This window comes from Achroia grisella, unplaced genomic scaffold (genome assembly GCF_030625045.1).
Source record: "Achroia grisella isolate CSIRO2021 unplaced genomic scaffold, CSIRO_AGI_Agris_v1 utg770, whole genome shotgun sequence".
Lineage (NCBI taxonomy): Eukaryota > Metazoa > Arthropoda > Insecta > Lepidoptera > Pyralidae > Achroia > Achroia grisella.
The window spans coordinates 921,498-945,293 of record NW_026713016.1 but is presented as its reverse complement, the minus strand read 5'-3'; the positions used below and the strand labels follow the sequence as shown (position 1 = coordinate 945,293).

The 23,796-nt window shown below is 33.0% G+C and overlaps 1 protein-coding gene across 1 annotated transcript in view; it reads left to right on the top strand.

Annotated features, from left to right (window-relative positions):
- Positions 1-23,796, top strand: part of LOC131850539 (uncharacterized) — a 65,251-nt gene that overhangs the window by 3,774 nt on the left and 37,681 nt on the right. The gene's annotated exons all lie outside the window — the stretch shown is intronic.

Genomic DNA, 23,796 nt, shown 5'->3' with positions numbered 1-23,796 from the left:
CGCGGGGTTGGAGTGCCATCTGCACTCGCCTCCAATCGTATTAGGGCTTTTGAATGTGTCAATCCTGGCATTAAGCAAAGTCTATTACTCACTAAACGATTACTTAAATGACGAGCGTGCATAACAATAGTTGTCCATGCTCGGAATTGTCATTTAATGTTAGACATAGACACCTACATAAATACCAATACATTGTAAATAAACTGACTTTTAAAAAAAAAAGCAATTCAATTGAGTTTCTCGCCTGTTCTTCTCAATTGGATATATATACCGAACTGGACGGTACGAAAATAAAATTATAATGTAAAAACTTGACGTTCATAAGCGGCTAAAATGTCCTACATGAATAAATGATTTTTGAATTTGAATTTGAAACCCATCTATATCAATATTCACTCTTAACACTGAAAGATATAAAAACAGTTCACGTACTTAATCTCAGACTTTTTAAATATACACACAATTTTATAAGAATCGGTCAAACTGTTTCGGAGGAGTTTTGTTACAAACACTGTGACACTAGAATTTTATACATACTCATATATATTATCCTTCCCAAAATATGAAGAAAATACTTACCGGAACAATTTTATAAACCACCAACGTTTTGGTCATGGTTTTTATATTTGAATCTGAAACACGACCTTCTCTTAAGAAATGTTAAAATACCGTATGTTGTAGTGTACTGGTTTTTATCTTCGTGTGTGTTTATCCTCCTTGGATCTTGTTACGTATTTGTGAGCTACAGAAGAAATGTATTAGACCAAAAACCAGATGTTTGACTGGTCTTAATCTTACACGCTTGGATGAGTGAAGAATTCTTAGAAATGAGGACTAGTGACCTGATTGCTAGCATGTAAATAATTCAATCATTAAAAAAAACACCTTGTTATTTTTTATTTTCTTTTTAAACTCAGGTTATTTTGCAACTTATTTTAGAAATGTCATTATGAAAAATCTTGTTAAAAACAACGGAAGTTCAGTAATTTCCTTGAGCGGGCAAAAAGATGTGCTTAGATAAAATCATTTTAGTTTGAAGTATTCACTTTGAATATTTTGTATAAACTCCATTCCCCTCTTGAACCTTGAATTTAGGTATTTGTATACACAAACCTAAATTATATTCTAATTTTACATAATTACTTAATTTACTTTTGGTTTATAATTACAAATACCTTTTGTTTAGCAAAATACAAAACCACAGTCGATTCTGACAACATAACGTCTGGAATTAAACCTTAACATTAATACTTTAGAGTGCATGTTTTCAAAATTTGTAATTAGTTAGTTAACCTACAATACTTGTACTAGGTATATAAAACTGACATAAGGATAAGCGCCATCTAGTCCCAAGATAAGCAGAGCTTATGTTATGGATACAAAGACTACTGATATAAATACATAGTTATATTTTTTTGTAAATATATAATACATATAGAAAACACCCAAATACAAGTTTGTACCGTACCAGGAATCAAACCTGCGAAGATCGGAAGTAAGGCAATATGCTAAATCGCTAGACCAATCGCTAAATCGGCAACGCGCACGTGACACCCCTGGTGTTTCAGGCGTCCATAGGCTACGTTAACCATTTACCATCAGATGGGCCGTATGCTTGTTTGCCACCATAGTAGTATAAAAAATAAACCAACGAGCCCGTCATACTTTGGACTAACTTCCCTAAGTTCCTTTACATCTATCATCTTCCATTAGTACCCCGCGAACCGATAAGCCATACGAAAGCACATTCCATTAAAAGTAGCACCTCACTGAATTAGTCAGTAAATAAAACGCTTTTATAAATAAGGATCGACAAACAGACAGAAAAAAAAATCCAATAAGTTACCGACATTTGCAATTTGAGCGGCGAGTCCTAAAATTACACAGTAAATATACCGTACAGAATTGAATAAACAAAACTCGAACGGGGAATGAACAGTAACTATGGATCGATTCACAATATTTACTTTAGACACATTCATTTCACGATCAGTTAGGCAGGAAATACATTTTTAATAATATGTTTTAATACATATATCAATTATTCTCTATAGAAAGGTCTATTTTTCTCTTAATTTTGTTTTAGGATTTTGTACACTAAATGTACAAAGACACTCCCATCGTACCTGTACAACCAATATAATTAAACGGCTTTTACACGAATATTTTTATGTTATGTAAAGGAACTAGCTACCTTCCACTTGAATTAATTTATCTATTAAAAAACAGTTGTAAAATCCGTTACGTAGTTTTAAAAAATTAATCATACATAGGGACGTACAGCCAGCGACAGCGACTTTATTTTATACTACCTCTCTCGACGTTTATACTGCATGTCGCGATTTTACTGACTAAAATAAATACTTTAAAAAAGAAAAACCTACAATACTGAATTTAAATAGAACTTTAATCCTGAACTGAAGTTAATCATAGTTACTAACTGAAGTTATTAATACTTTGAATTAGGGATTAAAAATAAAGTTTTCGGAACGCCATCTATTTTGGGTAACAATTTGATAGTCCTAAATTAGACATGAGGGTATTAATTAATTTATTCTGTTTAAAAAAAACTTCAATGCATAAATAACTACTTACTAATAATATAAACGTGAAAGTTTGTAAGTACAGATGGATGCATATATGGATGTTTGTTACGTTTTCACGCAAAAACTATTTACTACGAATATTGATGAAACTTTATAGTAATGTAGCTTAGGTATACATCAGAATAACACATAGGCAATAAATTACATGCAGGTGAAACCGCGTGCATAGCTAGACATAAGTAAAGTTACGCACGGTGGATTTAACGTAGAGACATTTTCTCCCAGTCAACCATAGGGCAAACAGAGATACATGTGGGCGGTACATTATCAAAATTAACTAATAAATCTTGAATCTCTCTCATCGTCAATACGCCAACCAAACCACGAATACTATAGCCTCTATCCATAATTATATTTTACTGAATTAAAATTAAAATCTACAAGATAAAGTAATAAAACGTTTCTTAGATAAATTCACAAACTCCTTAATTAAAGTTTGAAAATTTGTACACTTCTTTCTAAACCTGTAATCTCTTAGAAAATATAAAAGCATTCCAAATTTATTTTCTCATAATAGATCATAATGAACTTAGTTCCTCGTGATTCAATTAAAAATTCATTTATCATACATAATTCATGTTAATTATGTATTCTGTAAATGAATTTTTAATTTATTGTATACTTTGTTTTGTTCCATTCGTTGGAAAATGAAGTACATATAATCAACATTTCAAACAAACACAAACATTAAATAATACGTTCCGAATATATTCTCTCTGACAATGAGAAAGTTTAAGCACATTTTAAAAACGTAGTCAGAATGTGCTGACTATATGGAAACTTCTATACTTAGTTAAAATATAATATATATTTGAAATAGTATGAATGTCGACGTTGTTATTATATAGTCGTACATACTAGCTGCTCCCCGGGATTTCGTCCGCGTGGAATTGAACTTTCTTTTAATTAAAATAAATGTTTTTTTTAATCATAACAGTAGCGTAGGTAATATTAGCCTCCTTTAATATTAAGTATTTAGAGATTAGCGAGATTTGAATTTTAAAGATTGAAATCTAAATTTTAAGTTTCAATGATTAAAGTTCTATTTCTAAATACTTAATAATACACAGTATATATACATATTTATATGTTGATACTTAATACTGAACAATTAATTTCTGAATATTGAAGGAAAAATAGAAGGAAAGAGTTACAATTACATCAAGCAAATTTAGGTCAAAATTGCAGTCGTGTAGTATTAACATTTAGATCAATTGGAGAATGATGGAAGATCGCGAGAACTGGCAATAGCTCCACCGATAAAAGCGTGTCTCTTAAATTATGAAGATGTATTCTTTTTATTTTTCCTGACCTAATGTATTTTTAAGTAGTGTTATAAAGATATTCGGCAGAAGCCGGCACTCTTTCTCTATATAAACGAAATGTTATATTTCGCGTAATTTCCGTAAAAAGGGTTAATAAAGTTTTTACTTCACGTATATGTAAGAATATTATGGCTTCTTTTGTATGCACAATAAACAGGTAATATATCGTATATACATTTAGATCATAATATCTGTAAAGTAGCACGTAATGCGTAAGAACGAAGACAATATTTTAAAGAAAGTTTTTAAATATGAATGGATATAAGAGCAGAATAAGACCGAAAAAGAGATAAGGACCGAGAAAGACTGTGTGAAAGATGATGACAAGAAAGGGAGTAGTTAACGAGATGACTGCGAACAAGAATGAATGGAAGAGAAAGACATTACGCCGACCCCAAATGAATGGGATAAGGATGAAGCAGACGATGTCTGAGACGTATATTGTATGAAAATAGTCTAAAGAATTTATAAGCAGAGATGAAATTCTTAGTATTCCATGGATTCACCGTGCGAATGCCAGCTCCATCGTGTGGCAAAGAGGGAAACTCCGAGATGTTTCCAGAAGTTGTGACACGGGTATAGGTTTAAGGAGATTAGTTAGGAAGTTGTAGGGGGTCATTGTCAATACGATAAACAAAAGAAAGGAAAGAAAACTCTATTAATTATTTTCGTTACCACTGTATTGTATGAATTTATGTACGTCTAACGTTGAAGGTACAATCATTATTTTATGAAGATACTGATAATTATAAATGTATTTATAAGATTTTAAATATATATAAATTTTTTAAACTTTTTCCACGGTTGTCAATTGTTCAGATTTTTTATATTGCAATAAATTATTTAATATATACTGTTTTAAATTTGATCCGGTCATTATTTGTACGTATAATTAGTAAATAACGGAATTTTACCTCGTTTTATTTTTATTGAGTTCCCGAAAGTGCCAGTGTTTCAATTACCATGCTCACGAGTAAACTGAAGAGCAGCGGGTAGATGGTAAATAAAATCTTTTATAGGCAGACATATTCGTCTACCTTCACACGTCTTCGTTTGTTGCTACTATTGAAAGTCGCTCGATATTCATCTCGGCAAACTATACTCACAGTATCTTCATGTATACTTAATACACTTTCTGATCGCGTTTAATGTTTTTGTTTAATTAAACCAATCACTGTATTAAATAAATAAATATCGGGAGCTCATACATAATCTTACATATGCTGTTTATATAATATGACCAATTACAATTCTTTTTTTTTAATAGTCACAATGAAGACAGACAATTATTGTAGCTCTCTGATTGTATATTATTTTTGTTTCATTGTTGTATTATGTAGGTATAACTATCAAACCGTACATAATTATTTTTAAAGAGTTAGAGTTAGTTAGAGTTAGTTTAGAGTATTATTCATCGTCACATTTATTGTATATATTAGTTTCGTACTGTTATATGTTTGAACATACTTATTGTCTGTGCAACGATAAAACCATAGGTTAATGTACTCATAGATGTATATTTATTTGTATTGATTTTGTTATACTTAAATAAAGAAGGATTAAAACAAAAATAATGTAGACAGAGCTCATACATAATGTTATATATGCTGTTTATGTAATGTGTACATACAATTATAATTCTTTTATTGTCACTGTGTGGACATTGAATAAAGTCATAGTGGCAGTTCAAATATTGTCAAATGAATAAAATATAAGCTGACCTATTTGGCTCACAAGCTACTTGAAACTATTTTGTCACATAATAGAGTCCATTTAGATATCTGGCAGAGACCAAATATTTTAAAAGTATAACGATATAATATGCAGTTGAATAATATAACATTAACCAATTTGGAAGACCTATATCTGATGCAACAAAACAATTTTTAAAACTCGTCTGGCATTAAAAAGAAACAATTTTTAGATTTGTTCTTAATTCTATATATTTATTATATTCATCCCAATTCTTCAGAAAGATAATAGGCTATTAAACATTCACTAGCTACGACCCTTAGCAAAATTAAGTTATGATGAAATCAAGTGCCTGCGGGTGAAGCACAACGGAAGACGAGGATGGCCGTCATTTCTTTTACATTTAACGCCGAGTGAAGCTGCGATGCACTACTAGTGAACTTTTAAAATAGCTATACACATAAATAATTTCTTTATTATTGTAATTTGACCACGTTGGCAAAGATGTAAAGGGGATGGAATTAAACGGCGAACAGATAAACTTAACAGAATTTATTGTTCTAAGTATAAGACTGCTGATCTGAGTGCTGCCCGCACTTGTAATTTGTGCTTTTGATGCTGCCCTTATCGCTCCAGCCGTGGAAGGACTAAGGGTCGTATAGTTAATACTTATTTTATAAAGGATTAAAACAAATATAAAATAATGTTTCCCTGAATTTTGTATGATTTCTATTATGTAATACCATTTGACCTTCTGAACTTCAGATTTTTTCTAGGCGAACCAATTTTGAAGCAGGTTCTTTTCATATGGTTTCATACATATTTAATCAAAATCTGACTGGTAGTTTTTAAGTTATCCTTAATAATTTAATAATCTATTGAAGAATGTTTTTTCGAGGCCTGGCAGATGAATGCATTACTTCATATATATTTAGCTTTATATTTTCCATATAATTACAGTTTTACAAATATATTCCAAGTAATATAATATATCAATCTTGTTCGTTTATATATAGTTCAGTATAGGTAGAGCCTCCACTAACTTACTTCATGATTCTCTGTTCATAGCTACACTCATCTAATGTTTTGAGCTATATTCTTGATGTCATTGAACCACCTTTTCCTCTATCTCCCTACTCTTCTCGTCCCAGGCGGTTTTGTTAATTGGCGAGTCCACGTTTTGTATTGTAAAAGGTGTACATATGTCCTGCCCATTTTCGTTTCTGTATTAAACCAAATGGAAGTGCGTCTTTAATTTTAGTCTTCTCGCGAGTGACTATATTTTCAGTTTTATCTATATTCCGAATCTTTAGTTCACTTTTCTCTATAACAGCCTGCAGAACAGGTTTTTTGTATTATTATTCAGTTTTGCTTACTTTTTCACTACAATTTTTCTTTTTTTTTTTCAGTACAATTATTATCGATCCCTTTCGAAATTCGAGATACAACAAAAAGAATATACAAACCACCCGTACCGATATTGCGTTTCATTTGTTAACCCAATTTTTAGTACAGCCTTGATTTAGTGCCAACACGTAACTGTTCAGTCATACATGGTATGGTATGGTATGGTATGTTAGACTCCATTCTCCGCAATTAGCCTCACATTCGGGCCGTTGTGCGTGTAGAGCCAGACTACTAACGTAGCCAGCCAAGCTCCTCCCAAAAGCGCAGAAGACTCCTGGTGTCTTCGCAGGCTTCACGGAGCGACCTCACCGTTCCGAGGATTTGTTTTCGTTGTTCGGCCACTGCCGTGCACTCCAGGATTACGTGAGCCGCCGTTTCTTCAGCTTCAAAGCAGCCCCGACAACGGGGGCTGTCTGTAGCATCAATTTTGTATAAGTGTTTGTTTAAGGAACAATGGCCCGTTATTGTCCCTATCATTATTTTTAGGTTTTGTCTATCTAGATTAAGTAGACGTGTTGTTAACCGATGGTTCGTTTTTGGAATTGCCACTTTAGATTGTTTGCAATCAGTGGTTAGGTTCCATCTGTGGTTTTGTATTTCGGTGGATCTCTGGCGAATCCAGGTGCGAAATTGCGAGAATGGTATTGGCATGAGCGGGAGGGGGCCTGCAACCACCATGCCGGATCCTACTCTCGCTAGTTCGTCCGCGGCGTCATTGCCATATGATCCGCTGTGCCCCTTTATCCACTGGATAATTACTCCGTTATGCGTTGCAATTTTTTCCAGGGCGATGTGGCACTCGATTATTAGTTTGTTGTTGGATTTTCTGTTCTGTAGTGCTTTAAGCACGGCTGCACTGTCCGATATGAATTTAATGTTGAAATTGTTGACCCCTAACCTGTATACAGCTTTTGCTGCCTCGGTCAGGGCAACACATTCGCACTGAAAGATCGAACTGTGCCGAGCGGTATAGATATGTTCATGTTGAGGTCAAGGGAATGTGCCCCAGCTCCTGAACCGTTCTGTGTCTTGGAGCCATCTGTGTAGATGCGTAGTTCATTTACTGCAGATTGGTCCCTTTCCTCCTCCTTCAATTGTATTTGGTATTTCCTGTTAAACGAGTGGTATGCTTGAGTTCTGTCACACGGAGCGGCAATCAAAGGTTCATATTCGATTGCTTGGTTCAGGATGGTTGTGTGAGAACTGTAATGGTTTTTGCCCCAAAGACCAAGATGGTATAATCTTGTGGCAGCTATAGCTGCTTCTTGCTGTATGTATAGGTCAAGGGGTGTAATGTTAAGGGCTATTTCCATTGCCATTGTTGGGGTTGTTTTCATACATCCAGTAACTGAGGAGCATGCAAGTCTTTGGAAAGATCTTAGTTTGTTGACTGTGGTCGTAAGTTTCGACCTTGTCCACCAAACCAAGGCCCCATACACTAGCATTGGTCTTATTACTGATGTGTATAGCCAGAGAGTTATTTTCGGGGAGACACCCCATTTATTACCAAGCATTTTCCTGCATTGATAGAATGCAATTGTGCTTTTGTTAATTTTGTGATCAAGATGTTTATTCCAGAGAAGTTTGCTGTCTAGTATGACTCCCAAGTACTTGACCTCCTCCTTAAGTTTAAGCTCTGTATTAAAGAGTTTCGGTAGATTGAAAGTGCCTGGAGCTCTTTTGTTGGTGAACATGATGAGTTCTGTTTTAGAAGGATTCACGGAGAGTTCATGGTTTTCGCACCATCTCTCTATTGTTCTGAAGGCTTCTCTCATGCGATCGCATAAGGTTCCCTCAAAATTTCCTGATATAAGTACGGCAATGTCGTCTGCGTAACCTACCGTGTAGAGGTCGTTGTCGTTGAGCTCCTCAATGAGTTCATTAACAACTAAGTTCCACAGGAGTGGCGACAGGACCCCTCCTTGTGGACATCCTCTACTTACGATCCCACGTGTGGTAGTGTTTACGGTGAACTGGATTGCACGGTTTTTCAGCATGTTGTTTATCCATTCTATGAGAGTTGTTGGTACTCCATGTATGGTAAGAGCGCGACTGATACTGGTAAAGTTCGTTTTATCAAAGGCCCCTTCGATGTCTATGAAGGCACCTAGTGTAGGCTGCTTTGAGTTTAGCGAGTTACCAATGCGACTTACGACGCTGTGGAGTGCTGATTCCGTTGATTTGCCTTCACTGTAGGCGTGTTGGTTGGTGTGCAGTGGTTTGTTTATACATATCAGGTCTCTGATCTCTTTGTCGCAAAGCCTCTCCATTGTTTTTAGTAAAAACGATGTGAGACTAATTGGTCGAAAGGACTTGGCCTGTGTGTAGTCACCTCTGCCAGGTTTCGGAATGAAAATTACTTTCACTTCACGCCATTTCAAAGGTATGTATCGGTGAGCTAGGCATGCCCGGAAAAGTTGAACCAAGTGTTCAGCTATTATGTCACCGCTCCATTTCAGGAGAGCCGGAAAAATACCGTCTAGTCCTGCAGCTTTGAAAGGTAGAAATGTGTTGATTGCCCATGTGAGTCTTTCTCTGTTTATTACTCTGCTTGCTATCTCCCAGTCCGAGCTGCTGGTTGTCCTACTTTCCTGGGAATTCCATGAGTGGTCATTGTCCGCAAGGAATCCTGGGAAGTGAGTTGACAGTAGTAGTTCGCAGGTTTCTGTGTCATTTGTTGTGTAGCTATTATCCGATTTTTTAAGACAGCCTATTGTGTGTTCTTTCTCTTTGGAAAGGCAGGCCTTCACTTTGACTGCTTGGTTGTTATTGTCTATGTTGGTACAGAATCGCCTCCAACACTCTTGTCGTCTGTGGCGAATTAGTTTTTTATATTGTTTCCTTTTAGTTGTGTATTTGTCCCAGTCACCTTGTGATCTACTGTTCATAGCTGCGTTGAACAGTTTCCTCAGCTTCCGTCGATGTTTCTCTAGTTCGAAACACCACCAGTGTTGCCTACCTTTGTTTTTGGGTGTGGTAAGAGGGCAAGACCGTTCGTAGCTAGAGGTAAGTATGGACGTAATGTTGTTCGCATAGTTGTCTAGTTCCGTTCTGTCAAGGTTGTCAGGGAGGCAGAGTTGTTCCCCTACGTAAGCACTAACTAATCCTATGAATTTGGATTTGTCCGTGTTCCGGGGTATCCGTCTCAGCTGGGGTTTTGGTAGTGATATGTCAATAGTAAAACGGATCCATCTGTGATCGGAGCATGAAAGCTCGCTGGACACATGCCAATCACGAATGGACCCCGAGATGCCTGTTGATGTTAGTGTTAGGTCTATTATGGTTTGTGATCGGGCATTTAGTCATACATATATTATATGAATTTTTCAGCAGTAGATACTGTACGACCATTAGCAAGAGTTTTGTTATAAAATAATTTTTTTATTACAGCTATTGAATACAGGTGTTGCAAGTCATTAATATCGTATTATGATTGATGAGCTTACGTTACTCTCAGCTCTAAACGGTAATTTAGCGGTTGTTGTGCTTGTATTACAACATTTATAAAGAAAAATATCGAAAGAGTCTATTTTCTGTAGATGATTTCTACACAAATTCATATTATATTATTTACAATAATAATATATATATTTTCAATATTGGCTTTGGTGCTTTCTATGTATTAGTTGTTCGGAAAGTAATTTCGTTCCCGAGAGAGAATTTAAATGTATTTTTTCTAACCTAACTTCACACTTAAGTCGCATAGTCATTATACGTTTTGATAGCTGATATAGCATGGCTTGCATCTGAAAAAATTCAACTAATTCTACGCATTGGTTTTTAATTTATACCCCTTCAAATATGGAGAGTAATAAGTAGCATTTTTGTCATAATTTACTTTTTTACTACAGAAAACGTAAAAATGTTGAACAGCATTTTTACCAGAAAGAAAGTAACCGATGTATTTGGAGAAGATGCGTTGACAGTACGCCAGTGCCAGAACTAGTTTGCAAAGTTTCGATGTCGAAGTTGCACCCTCTGAAAACTCGGTTAAAGCTGATACAGATATTAGTTGATGCAAATCAGTGAATAACAACACGTAAGATCGATGACAGGTTAAATATATCAAATTCAACTGTTTATGAACACTTGAAACGTGAAGGTATCATTATACGTCTCTATGAGAAACATTATATTAAAATTGTCTTACATTTTCCCTTAAAAAAAACGAAATGTCTTTCCGAACAAACCAATATATGATGTACGTATTTACAAAAAAATGTGTCAAAGTATTTATACCAATTACTAGTACCACACACCCATAAAGGAAGCTCTGCTTAGCTTAGAACTAGATAGCGCTTAACTTGGAGTTTTTAGTGTATGAATCTCACAATAGCTACTCGCTTCCCCGCTGACGGCTGCCAGCTGACGTGTTTCCATGAGGAACTTACTCCAAGTAAAAAATGAATTGGATGAATAGCGCTGTGTGAATTATCCTGGGTTATATTTTTTCTATTACTATAATTGCAAATGTAAGACAAGAAGTATTTTTTATGTCGTACGTTTAAGTCACTAGTAGATTTATTTTTGACGAGTTAATGTACTGAGGTCTAGAAATAATCTGAGAAGTTTTTTTATAAATAATACATGAAAGGATGTTAGAAACGGAACAGTAAGAGATACTTTATCCCTGAGACATTAGGGTCTATTTTATGACTAGCTAATCTCTCTATTCTTTTCGACTTTTCAATAGCATTAAAAGACCATTACCATAAGTAAGTTGAGGATTGAAATACACATTAATAAACACTTTGTACATAGTTGAGTGCTAGTAACTCTCTATTTCTGAAGGTTTCTTATGTTTCAGCATGTTTATAATTCTTGGCGATATCGTAATTAAATTAGGGAAAAAATTCGTAGGTTGAATTTCGTTGTCCACCTATATTCCACAACACGCAGCTATAATATGCATGTAGTTTTAAAAGGAGTCATAACGGTTATAGCCGCAAGTTAGTTAAAGGTGCTGAATTAATTAAAATTAAGTTTAATTAAGAGAAAGAGTCAACACACACACAAGACACAGTAATATAAAAGTAGATACAAAATTACATTGGTCGGTTAATGAAATACAATATAGGTACAAGAAACGTAGTCTGTGTCTGCATCGCCTATACGCAAAAAGGGCAGCAACTCATTGTATTGTTTGCTCGACCAGCAAGCCACTGATTTTCATGTATCTATTTTGCGCAGCACATACGCGTCTTACAACCAATCTAATATTTTAATTATTGTAAACATGTACAATCTATTTGAAAATAATACGAGCTGAGTTTCTCGTCATCTCGAAATCCCTCCGAACTGACTCTAGATTTGACATATCATAAGACTCTGTAATTACATGAATAAGGATTATTTTAAATTTGGAATAATATTAAAAAAATTACAAAAACAATGTAATTTATCGAACTTTACTTGTACTCACTGTACGTCACTGTTAATACATCTAATACATCTCGGAACGCCGCGGTAACAGCTATGCGTATACTCCTATCATTTAATTCATTCACACAAAGCAAGATTTAATCAAAATTCAATTGAAATTGATCTCGACGTCCGCCCGACGTGAATGAGTGACATGGATCACCAGAGAATTTTATCATGTCGTTCGGAAATGTGAAATAGAATAGAATATTAATTATATTGTGAACAAAATGAGTTCAAAAAGGCGAGAAATAACCGTATTATAATTATGTGTTATATTCACAAATATAAAAACCTAACATTGAAATTCATTGGTGTCAATATTTATTTGTGAAAGTCGGTATTTTTAAGTTTTATATTTTGGTTGTCATATAAATTAGTATATGACAAAAGTAGTAATACATGTAATTTTTTTTTATACTACGGTAGTGGCAAGCAAGTATATGACCCATCTGATGGTAAACGGTTACCGCAGCCTATGCGGCTATCCATCATTAACTAACCATCAAATGGGCACTGAATAAAACAGCATAATCTATAAAATATAAAAAATTAATAAATCATTCCGAACTGACTAAATAATAATAATAATAAATAATAAACTACATGAATAAAGAATATATTACATATTTTGAATTTGAATTTGAATTTTTAATAAATATCAATAAGTTTGAAATTTTACAACTGTTATATGTTTGTATTACAGGTTAGTATTTCAGACACCAACTTTTCATAACAATTGATTGTAATGATAAATCTATGCAATGTATTATCTAAAATACTACATGTATCTGTTCCCAATGTGTACAATGTTTGTGAGGAGAAATAAATAAAATATTAAAAATATTATTTGTATGAATAGAAATATAAAAATAAACCCTATAGTTAACATAATCCCTAGAATAATTCTTTAGTGTTTTGTTAATTCATGTTAACGTGTATCCTGGAATATAATAAAAAAGATGTGTATAAAAAAGTAGTAGCAAATCTTAAAATTAATATCCGAAGCTATTGTATTTTAAATAAAATAAAACAACAATAACGATGCTGACAGCAGCATATAAATTATTATATCATATAAACGGAAATAAAACAATGAATTAAATTATCGGTGAAATTACATAAATATCATAAAACAATCCTGTAGCTACAGTAATATAGAAAAAATAATGTGTATCTCACTTCAACCGTACAATTTGCCAGTTTATATTTTAACAATTAGCATAGCATTCTGACCTTTCTATTACGTGCCATGTTTACAGAGAGACGTGACCAGGAAATAAAAGGGAACAAACAGGTAACAGCCCATTAAGTCGAGGTATAGCGAATAAAATTATTCCTATTATACTAATACAATTCCGGTGCAGAAAAATAAGAAGACACCGCTGGAATAACAATTCTTTTATGGACCGGAGTAAAATTTTAACATCCCTCGTTCTAATCGTTAAACTTTCAGTGAATATTATTGTTACACAACGTTTTGTTTTTATTTCGCAATTTCATTTATATTATAATAACTAGCTTTTGCCCGTGGCTTCGCTCGCGTTTATTTATCCCCTTAGGGATGGAAATTACCAAAATCCTTTCTTAGGGATGTCTACGTCATAGTAGCTTTATGTATACAAAGTCTCAGTCCGATCGGTTTAAAATTGACAAAGTGTCATACAAACTTTCATCCCCTATTTTATCCCTTTGGGGGTAGAATTAATCGAAATCCTTTCTTAGCGGATGCCTACGTCATAACATCTACCTGCATGCCAAATTTCAGCCCGATCCGTCCAGTGGTTTGGGCTGTGCGTTGATAGATCACTACGTCAGTCACCTTTGAGTTATATATAGGTATTTAGATTTAGATTTAGATATATATTGTTGCCGGCAGACCTCATTCTATAGCTGTTTCTTATTTTAAACCATATATTTTTTATTTGCAACCTTTGACATATATTCTTTATTATATTGTTTTGTTATCGTTGCGTCATATATGTTATTAAATGCATTACTACAAGATTGGTAAGTTATTTATTTTACCCTACATTCACTGCCATTGCCAGCCGCATTATATATAAATTTCGAAAGTGTATCTGTCATGCTGTTTGTTACTGCTTCATGAAAAGAAATTATATATTGTAATGGAATTGCTAGTTATACAGATGTATATATACTTATTGATGGTAGTCTTGTCATTCAGTGAATTCGAAAAGAAATTCAAAACGAAATCTCTTCAATATTCAAATTAATTAATGTCAACTTGTTAATCTTCATTATAACATAATATAATAATAATTCATTAAGTTTAATTTTGCTTAAATAACCTTTCAACGAGTAAAAGCACTTATTAATCTCAGCCATTTCATTAGTTTATCTGAGGCTGTCATGAAACAGCTGAACAGATCTTAATGAAATTTTATATGAAGTATCATTAAGAAATTAAATATAATATGAGTTATCTGAAAGGGCTAGAAATAGGCGATAAAATTTAGGTAAACGAAGTGTTGTGTAAAATAATAGCTTGTACTATAAACAGGAAAGTAGCTACATCAATTTGATCATTTTATATCGAGGTAAACTTTTGAAGAAAGTTGTCTGTGGGTTACCTGTCTCGCCTAATACAGCCGCCGAACAGATTGCTTTGTAAACTGTATAAAAAAATGCAGGGAAATTACAGGATAAGAGGTATGAAATCTTATTTTTCCAGGCTGGCATGAGTGATATTCATTACCATGACAATTAAAAAAACAGAAATCCTCGCGTCTAAATGCAGCAATTTCCTGTAAAGAATTATTTATATCACATAGGCGATTGTTTACTTTAGACATAAGTTGAAAAGTTCTTAAAAATTCAGCCGAAGTCGCGGGTAACAAGTAGTGGGTACTTTTTAAACACCATTCGTTTGACTAACTACGTCGTCGCTCAGGTATACAAAAGCGTGAGGTACATACATTCTTTTTTGTATGTAATTAATATAAATCTGTAGACTGAAAATAGCTACTTTTCATGATTTTCATAATGCAAACATCGCTCGCTTACTTTAAATGTCTGCCCTAATATATTTTCAAGATGGGCGTCTTATATTAAACTCATTTCATTCAAAAATCCCCGTTTATTCTTGGCATAAAAATGTTTTCTCGTAATCTTCAGATACTCTAGCTAACAGCTGGAGTTATTCAATTATACTGTTTTCCTGTACTACGTCTTGGAAATCATAAAGTCATAATGTTCTACACACAGAAGGTACAATCTGTTATATTTTGAAAACAAAATGTGTTAATTATTTTAACATTGTTATTTATTCATGGGTGTCCAATAAATAAATGTCATATTTTATTGCAATTTATTAGATATAATAATTTATATGTTATTTCTGAGCATCATCATTGTTGTGTTGTGATATGTTTTATAAAAAGTACATGCCATATGATCACATAGATAGTATAATCTGTGAATTTTTGAGAACTAAAATGTGTAATAATTTTAACATTGACATTTATTCATGGTTATGCAATGAATAAATGTCAATTTATTGGATTGGACAATGATGAGCTCACAACAACATATAAATTATTATTCATTTTTATGTTGTTGTGAACATTGTTGTTGTGTTGTGATGTATGTTATAATAAATTAAATTCTATTCTATTATTTCAAAAGAGTTTGGTTTGTATCTACCTGTGGAAAATTACATTCACAACAGCAATATGTAGGAACATAACAAAGCAAAACAAAATGCCAATCATAGTCATTAAACTTGTTGGCCATATTCATTTTGTTCCAATTAATTGGTGGTCTGCAACGAATGGTTATTTGGTTTGTGTTTAATTAGATTTTATCATTATTATGTTTGCTTTAACAAATGCATATTCCCTTGTTGGTATTGTGCTTTATCATGCTGCCTTCAGATGGTTGCGTGTTCGATTCCAATACAAACATTTTTTTTGGACTACTCTGCTTTGAGTATAATTAATTAATTTAATGCGAATCAAATATAATAATAATTGAAAATATTAATTGGATGCGATATAATTATAATAATAATAATAATTTCAGGACAATTCACACAGCGCCATCTAGACCCAAGTTAAGCTAGCTAAAGCTTGTGTAGTATTCATAATACTAGATAACTGATACATATACATAAATATTTTATTTTCGTAAATACATACATATTATACATAGAAAACAACCAGACCGATACAAACAATCATATTCATGAATACAAATGTTTGTGCCGTGCGAGGAATCGAACAAGCGACCATCGGTCGTAAAGCGGTGTGTTAGACCGCTAGACCACCGAGGTCGTCGCTCGTTATATTTACAGCAAACTCCAGGACCGATCGTCGTGGATATTTTTGGTTGAGGCATTTGTTCAGCAGTGGACGTCTTCCGGGCTGAAATGATGATGATGATGACAATGATAAGCTGATACTAATACTTATAATGAGCTGACATTTCAGATTGAGAAATCTTCATCACATATAATTACAACATTCATTGTAATAAATAATTTCTGATATTTTGAATTAATACTTTTCTGGTGAAGCTGTATAGGCCAGCTGCGGCCAATAGCATTAGAGTAGGCAGAAAAAGTAATAATGTATAGACATTAATGCAACAATAGTAAAGTTTATTAAAAGTAAATAAACTTACTTTTCTCTGCTTACATTTTAATATAACTATGAGCTAGTAGAATAGAATATAATTTATTGACTCGTTGTTTTGTGTCAAGCACAAGAATAATTACATAAAAATGCAAGCAATAATTTACAAACATTAAAAAAAAAGTCAATGTGGACCACAACTCAGTATAATGCTGGAAATTTCCAACGCTGATTTTCAACTATTCAAGGTAGATAGAAAAATAAAACGTATAAAATATTTCGGTACGTTGAACTATTTTATATTCTATTTAACGTTGGCGTGCCGTCACTGAAGCTTCGTGTTCAGTTCGCTGAATGCCTGTACTAGTCCGTAATATTTTACGTTAAAATCCACGATCCGATAGTACTGCTATAAACACTGTACCACTGAAATACTGACAAACTTTAGGTAAATTATAGGACAGCGAGCTGTTCTGCAGTGAGATTATACGGCAAAATGAATGAGAATATTGAACATTATATCTCTTTAGAATATATATAAGATGATAATAGAGTATATATTAGATGATAAAAGTATATAATAGATGATCAGGACTGTTACATTATAAGAATAGTGTCCTCAAGCCATTAAATATAGGAAGAAGATTTTAGTTACATTTTATCTGTGAAATAGTTATGTACAATTTTTAGTTTATTAGCCTAATAATAGGTAAATCTAGTTTTAATTAATAATTCAACACTATATTTATGACAAATGGGCACAGGTATTGCGAATCCTACATATGAAATAGCGGTATTATCTTATTATAATAATAATAATATTATAAACGCGAAAGTTTAAGTATGGATGGATGTTTGTTACTCTTTCACGCAAAAACTACTGAACGGATTTTGATGAAACTTTACAGTAATATAGCTTATACATCAGAATAACATATAGGCTATAAATTTCATGCAGGTGAAACCGAGGGTACAATATATTGAAGTACAATATAGCGAATGTTGTTATTCGTGTTTTCATCAACGAATAGGTAGTCAACATTTAAATTCTTGAGCAATATTTTAGTAGTAGGTAGATATAATCTCTACCTTCAAACAAGCAGAGATAATAAGATCTGAGCATACAGAAAAATATTAGAAAGAAGAAGAACGTTACAGTGGCTGCATACATCTTTACATGGTATAAAATGAAGTCGCTTCTGCTGTTCCGCTTAGATCTTTTAAACTACGCAACGAATTTTAATGCAGTTTTTAACAATAAATCGGGTTATTCAACAGTGGGGTTTATATATATACTACATGTATACCCGTATAAGCCGGGGAGATTAGTATCTAGTTTATTCGTAAAACCTTAAAGCAATTAAAAAAAAAACAACTATTTTCTTTTAATGAAATTGTTATTTGAAAACTATATTGGTATAGTTATATTAAAAAGAGTTATTTTAATTCGAAGCTATGTGTATTATGTACAAATTACTTAATATTACTTGCCAATCGATGGTGTAAACAATAATAATTTAAACTTTGTATATTTCTAATTATACGTGCATGTAAAGTCGCAGTTAAAGTTAGTTCTCAATAAAAAGGGTTAAAAGTATCACATTTTGCTTTCACTAACACTATTTCAAGCCATTAACTCCCACTTTTCTCCTAATTTATCGTCGACTCCATTAGTAAATTAGCATGCTACTATACTTAGTTTCCCTCGGGATAGTCCATTTCTCTGTTAAGCGTTTACTTAGGTACCTTACCGTGAATATTAATTGCAAGTTTAACGGATACTCGCTACTGCACGCGGATTAACCCGTACAGTTTAGAAACTTTAATCTTGACAAGATTGTAATGAATTTTTTAACCATGGATTCAACATGCCGGGTCCATTGTGTGGTAGAGAGAGAAACTCCTAGCAGTTCGCAGGACATTTGAAACAAGTATTGGTTTAAAGGACTTCTTTGCCGACGTACCTCAACACCACATTCACCGGTCTTCTTTCCCTGCCCAATCTGGTAGGAGTCTTCTAATGCAGATTAAGATACATGTTATAATATAAAACCTATATTATAGACAGGCTAAAATATTTTCGAATATCTTTTAGAAGATTGTAGTGAGATTTCGTTGGTCAACTAGGATAACATATTTTGCTAACTTGCATCGATTAAATAGGGGAAATATCAAAATCGGCTTATAGTTGGTAAAGGTGAGATATAAAGATGAACTTAGAAAAATCTGAAGTATTCATAAAGGATAATCAGAGGACTCATAAAACTTGTTACTGCGAAACTTTGATTATGAAGACTGAACCCAAATAAATCTTTTGGAGCTCTTCTCTTTACAATTGAAGAATTATTACTGAATATTAATGATTCCTTTAATATTAAACCCTTGTCACCCATTGAGGCATTATGTACCAGCTTATAGAGAAAACGCTAGCCCAAATATCAAGATACATCCGCGATATTTATTGTATAATTGCAAAACTATATCACTGTACTATTACTGGCAAGAAATAGATTTATAATTGTTATTCATATGTATATTTTTTATTGATGGGGTGATAAACTTGTCATTGCGGGTACAAATCACCAAACAATGACATCTTTAAAAAAAATGTATATGATGACTAAAATTTGCGAATTTTACATGTATTTAGAATTACATTATTATTGTTATTAAAAGTTATTAAAGCAAATTTGTTCGCTTTCTTTTTTATAAAAACATATTAGCTGGGTAAAAACTATATTAATCTGCAAGACGGTAATTAGTTCTGTCTTGTGCCAATTCATGAAGATATAGTCAGTTAAATAGCTGGAAATGTTGACAAATCTACGATACCTACCATTTTAACATATTAAGAATTTTTAGTATTACAATCTATTAAATAAAATACTAATCTATTATGTAATAGCGAAAGAAACAAAGACTACAAAGTGAGTTCTTTGTATGTGAATTGCGGTGATAGTACCACAATTTGTTGCAACGACAATGGTAAATACGTTGTCTCCTCTGCTGTATCAGTACATAATACCTCAATATTCTCTCACAAAGTTCTATGCAAACTTGAACCAATGATCCCCGCAAAAAACTTCCTCAAGCCACCAGCCACGTCATTAATATTACAATACCTTAGTCACTGGCAGGCCATTTACAATCCAGTTTTCAATTTGTTCAATACACATAAAATTATATATACATACTAGCTGTCCCGGCAAACGTTGTTTTGCCATAAAAATTTATGTACTAACATCACTATAAAAATAGGGGTTAGTGGTAAAAGGGTGAAAATTTAGTGTTGTATGTATTTTTAATGTAATATAATAAAAACATTGTTCAAAAAATAAATCTTAGGGGTGGACAACCCTTATCACTTAGGGGTACGAAAAATAGATAATAGCTGATTCTCAGACCTACTGAATATGCATATAAAATTTATATAAATCGGTCAAGCCATTTCGAAGGAGTATGTTAACTATTGTGACCCGAGAATTTTATATATAAGATATGTATATAGCTATGTGGATGTCACAGCCCACGTGATTGTAACTTGATCTGCAAATATAAAGTAAATATAAACTTGACTTTGTTAGAGAGAGACGAACTTTTATTTCCGGACATTCTATGGATTCGCCGTACGGAAGCCGGGTCCTTCGTGCGGTAGAGAGGGAAACTCTGAGCAGTTCCCGGAACTTGTGACCCGGGTGTAGGTTTAAAGGGCTCCTTTGACGTACGTCAAAATCGGCGTTAGGTGTTTTTGTAATGACATCAAAGATATTTGCAAGGTAAATAATTACTGTGTGCTAAACAGCATTTATTTATTCGCACACTGGGAATTATATAGTCCGAGGAGCCTCATATACTTTATTAATCCTAAAAACGAATTTCTCACTATTTACTTAATGAATATCGAGTACGGGCTGTTAGCGATCGACCAGTTTCACTTTGCATTCAATATAGACGACCTTGGTGGTCTAGCGGTTTAGCACACCGCTTTATATCTGATGGTCGCGGGTTCGATTCTTCGCACGGCACAAACATTTGTATTCATGAGTATGATTGTTTGTATCGGTCTGGGTGTTTTGTATGTATAATATGTATGTATTTACGAAACAAAAAATATCTTTGTACTTGTATCAGTTATCTAGTACCCGTAATACAAGCTTTAGATAACTTAAGTTGGTTCTAGATGGCGCTGTGTAAATTGTCCTGAGAGATTATTATTATTATAGTTAATAATACAATTTCTAAATATAATAGTTTCTTGTCAGTTCTTCTCATCTCGAAATCATTCCGAACGGACAGTAAATTTGACATATCATAAGAGTCTGGAATAGACCTACATGAATAAAGACATTTTGAACTATGAATAAACATTACACTTCTACGCTAAAATCGCTAATTTATGACATGTGTCAAGCCAAAACGAATACAAGTACTAACTCTAATACTGGTTATATATTACTTTTGTTTCGTAGTGTTACGTGAGATATATTTATCAAAATTTACAGAAATATTATTTTTAAATATTTAATTATTGATCGTCCTATTCATTGTATACTAACTACTTGCCCCGGTTTCGCCCGGGTGTACATGTATTATACATATAAACCTTCCTCTAGAATCACTCTATCTATTTAAAAAAACCGCTTCCAAATCCGTTGCGTAATTTTAATTTAAGCGTACATACGGACGGACAGACAGCGACGGCGACTTTGTTTTATGCTATGTAATGATGTTATTTTTGTATTGTTATAAGTTTAAAAAGACTTATTATCTGTGTAATGCAAGAAATTATGTTACTGTACTCTTATATATGTATTTGTATTGATTTTATTGTACTTAAATACAGAAAATAAATAAAAATAAATTACCATACCTCTCCATACTATAATTTTACTGCCATATTTTCTTTTCAAACTAAAGAGACAACCTCTGTCTCTCTAGTTTGAAAAGAAAATGGGTAACCACCAAAAAGGAACCCACGCAGACAAATTTGTATAAATCTCCTTCACTAAATGAACTCAAAAGATATAATAGCTCGATGTATGGAAATGGTTTTAATTAAATCCTTTATTACAATTGTCTAACAAAGGGTTCCCTTTGTTTAAAGATCGTCTGCCAGATACCTTAATATCACTTGATAATACTTAACATACCTGTTCTGGCATACAGTTATTTTTAGTATATGCTGTCTCATCGTTTAAACTTACTATTTTCCGCGACATCGCTCACGCATAACTTTTTATTGTACGGTCTTGTAACGGTTGGTTTAACTAAGATGTTCTAATATGTAGTATAACTAAGTTAAATTTATCAAACTATAGCCCTTATATAGTATATAAATATAGTTGCAGGTTCGAATCGCATAGTACAAATGTTTGTATTCATGAGTATGATCGTTTTGGTCTGGGTATTAAATGTATTAAAAAAAAATTAAGTATTTATATCGGTTGTTAAGTACCTATAACGCAAGCTCTGCTTAGCTTGGGACTAGATGGCGTTTTGTGAATTGTCCAGAGGCATTATTATTATATTATTACTAGCTGACCCGGCAAACGTTGTTTTGCCTTAAAATAAATAAAAAAAATAAGGTTTGGCTACCCCTAACATTTAGGGGGATGAAAAATAGATGTTGGCCGATTCTCAGACCTACTCAATACGCTCACAAAATTTCATGAGAATCGGTCAAGCCGTTTCGGAGGAGTATGGGAACGAAAACTGTGACACGAGAATTTTATATATAAGATATATATTGATAGAAAATTATTATTCGCGATACGATAATTCTAATATGAATTATATAGGCTACATTATATTATTAAGCGACTTAAAATGAATAAATAATACTTTCTACTAAGTTTTTTTTATATCGTGATATATCAAGCATGTAAAAAATAAGAGTAAAAAAAAACATCATCAACATCGACATCGATTATCGGCATCATCATTAACAACTTTTTCTTAAATACTACTGGTGGCAAACAAGCATACGGCCCATCTGATGGTAAATGGTTACCGTAGCCTAAGGACGCCTGAAGTTTCAGGGTGTTATCTAATCTAACTAATCCATGAGAGCGTTTTTTGGCCAGTCCTTCCGGTAGGAATAGAAAAAAATAATATAAAAAACGTAGCGTTTATAAGCGGCTAAATAATAAATTATTTTTGTTTTGATTTGACAATAAGATCCGAAGTAGAAAATAATATTCTAACTAATTTAGATACTGTCTAAAAATTTTGAACCATCACTTTATTTTTATTACATCCATATTTATCATTACTCTTAATCAGTCAGTTTGTCAATCAATCTTCTCTATTTAATATAATAAAATCACATTTATCTATTATCTTAGCTTCTTTTGTATATCCAAAGTTCAAATCTGAAATTGCCATCTTTATTAAGATTTTGAAGAGATTACTTGGCAGTTCCATTGAAAATACAAGATGCCTGCCGTGATATTAACGAACTTTGCAGCCTGTTAATTTTGTAACGCTGCTACTTTTGATATCGGAATTGTAAATAATTACACAAGGTACAACAGAAATAGTATAATTTGTAATACGACGATATTATTATATAACTGAATTATATTCCCTGAGGATGATTCTTAGATAGATATTCTATCTGTACTTTTTTTGCCACTAGCTACTCGCCCCGGCTTCGCACGGGTGTACATCTTATATATAAAATTCTCATGTCACAGTTTTCGTTCCCATACTCCTCCGAAACGGCTTGACCGATTTTCATGAAATTTTGTG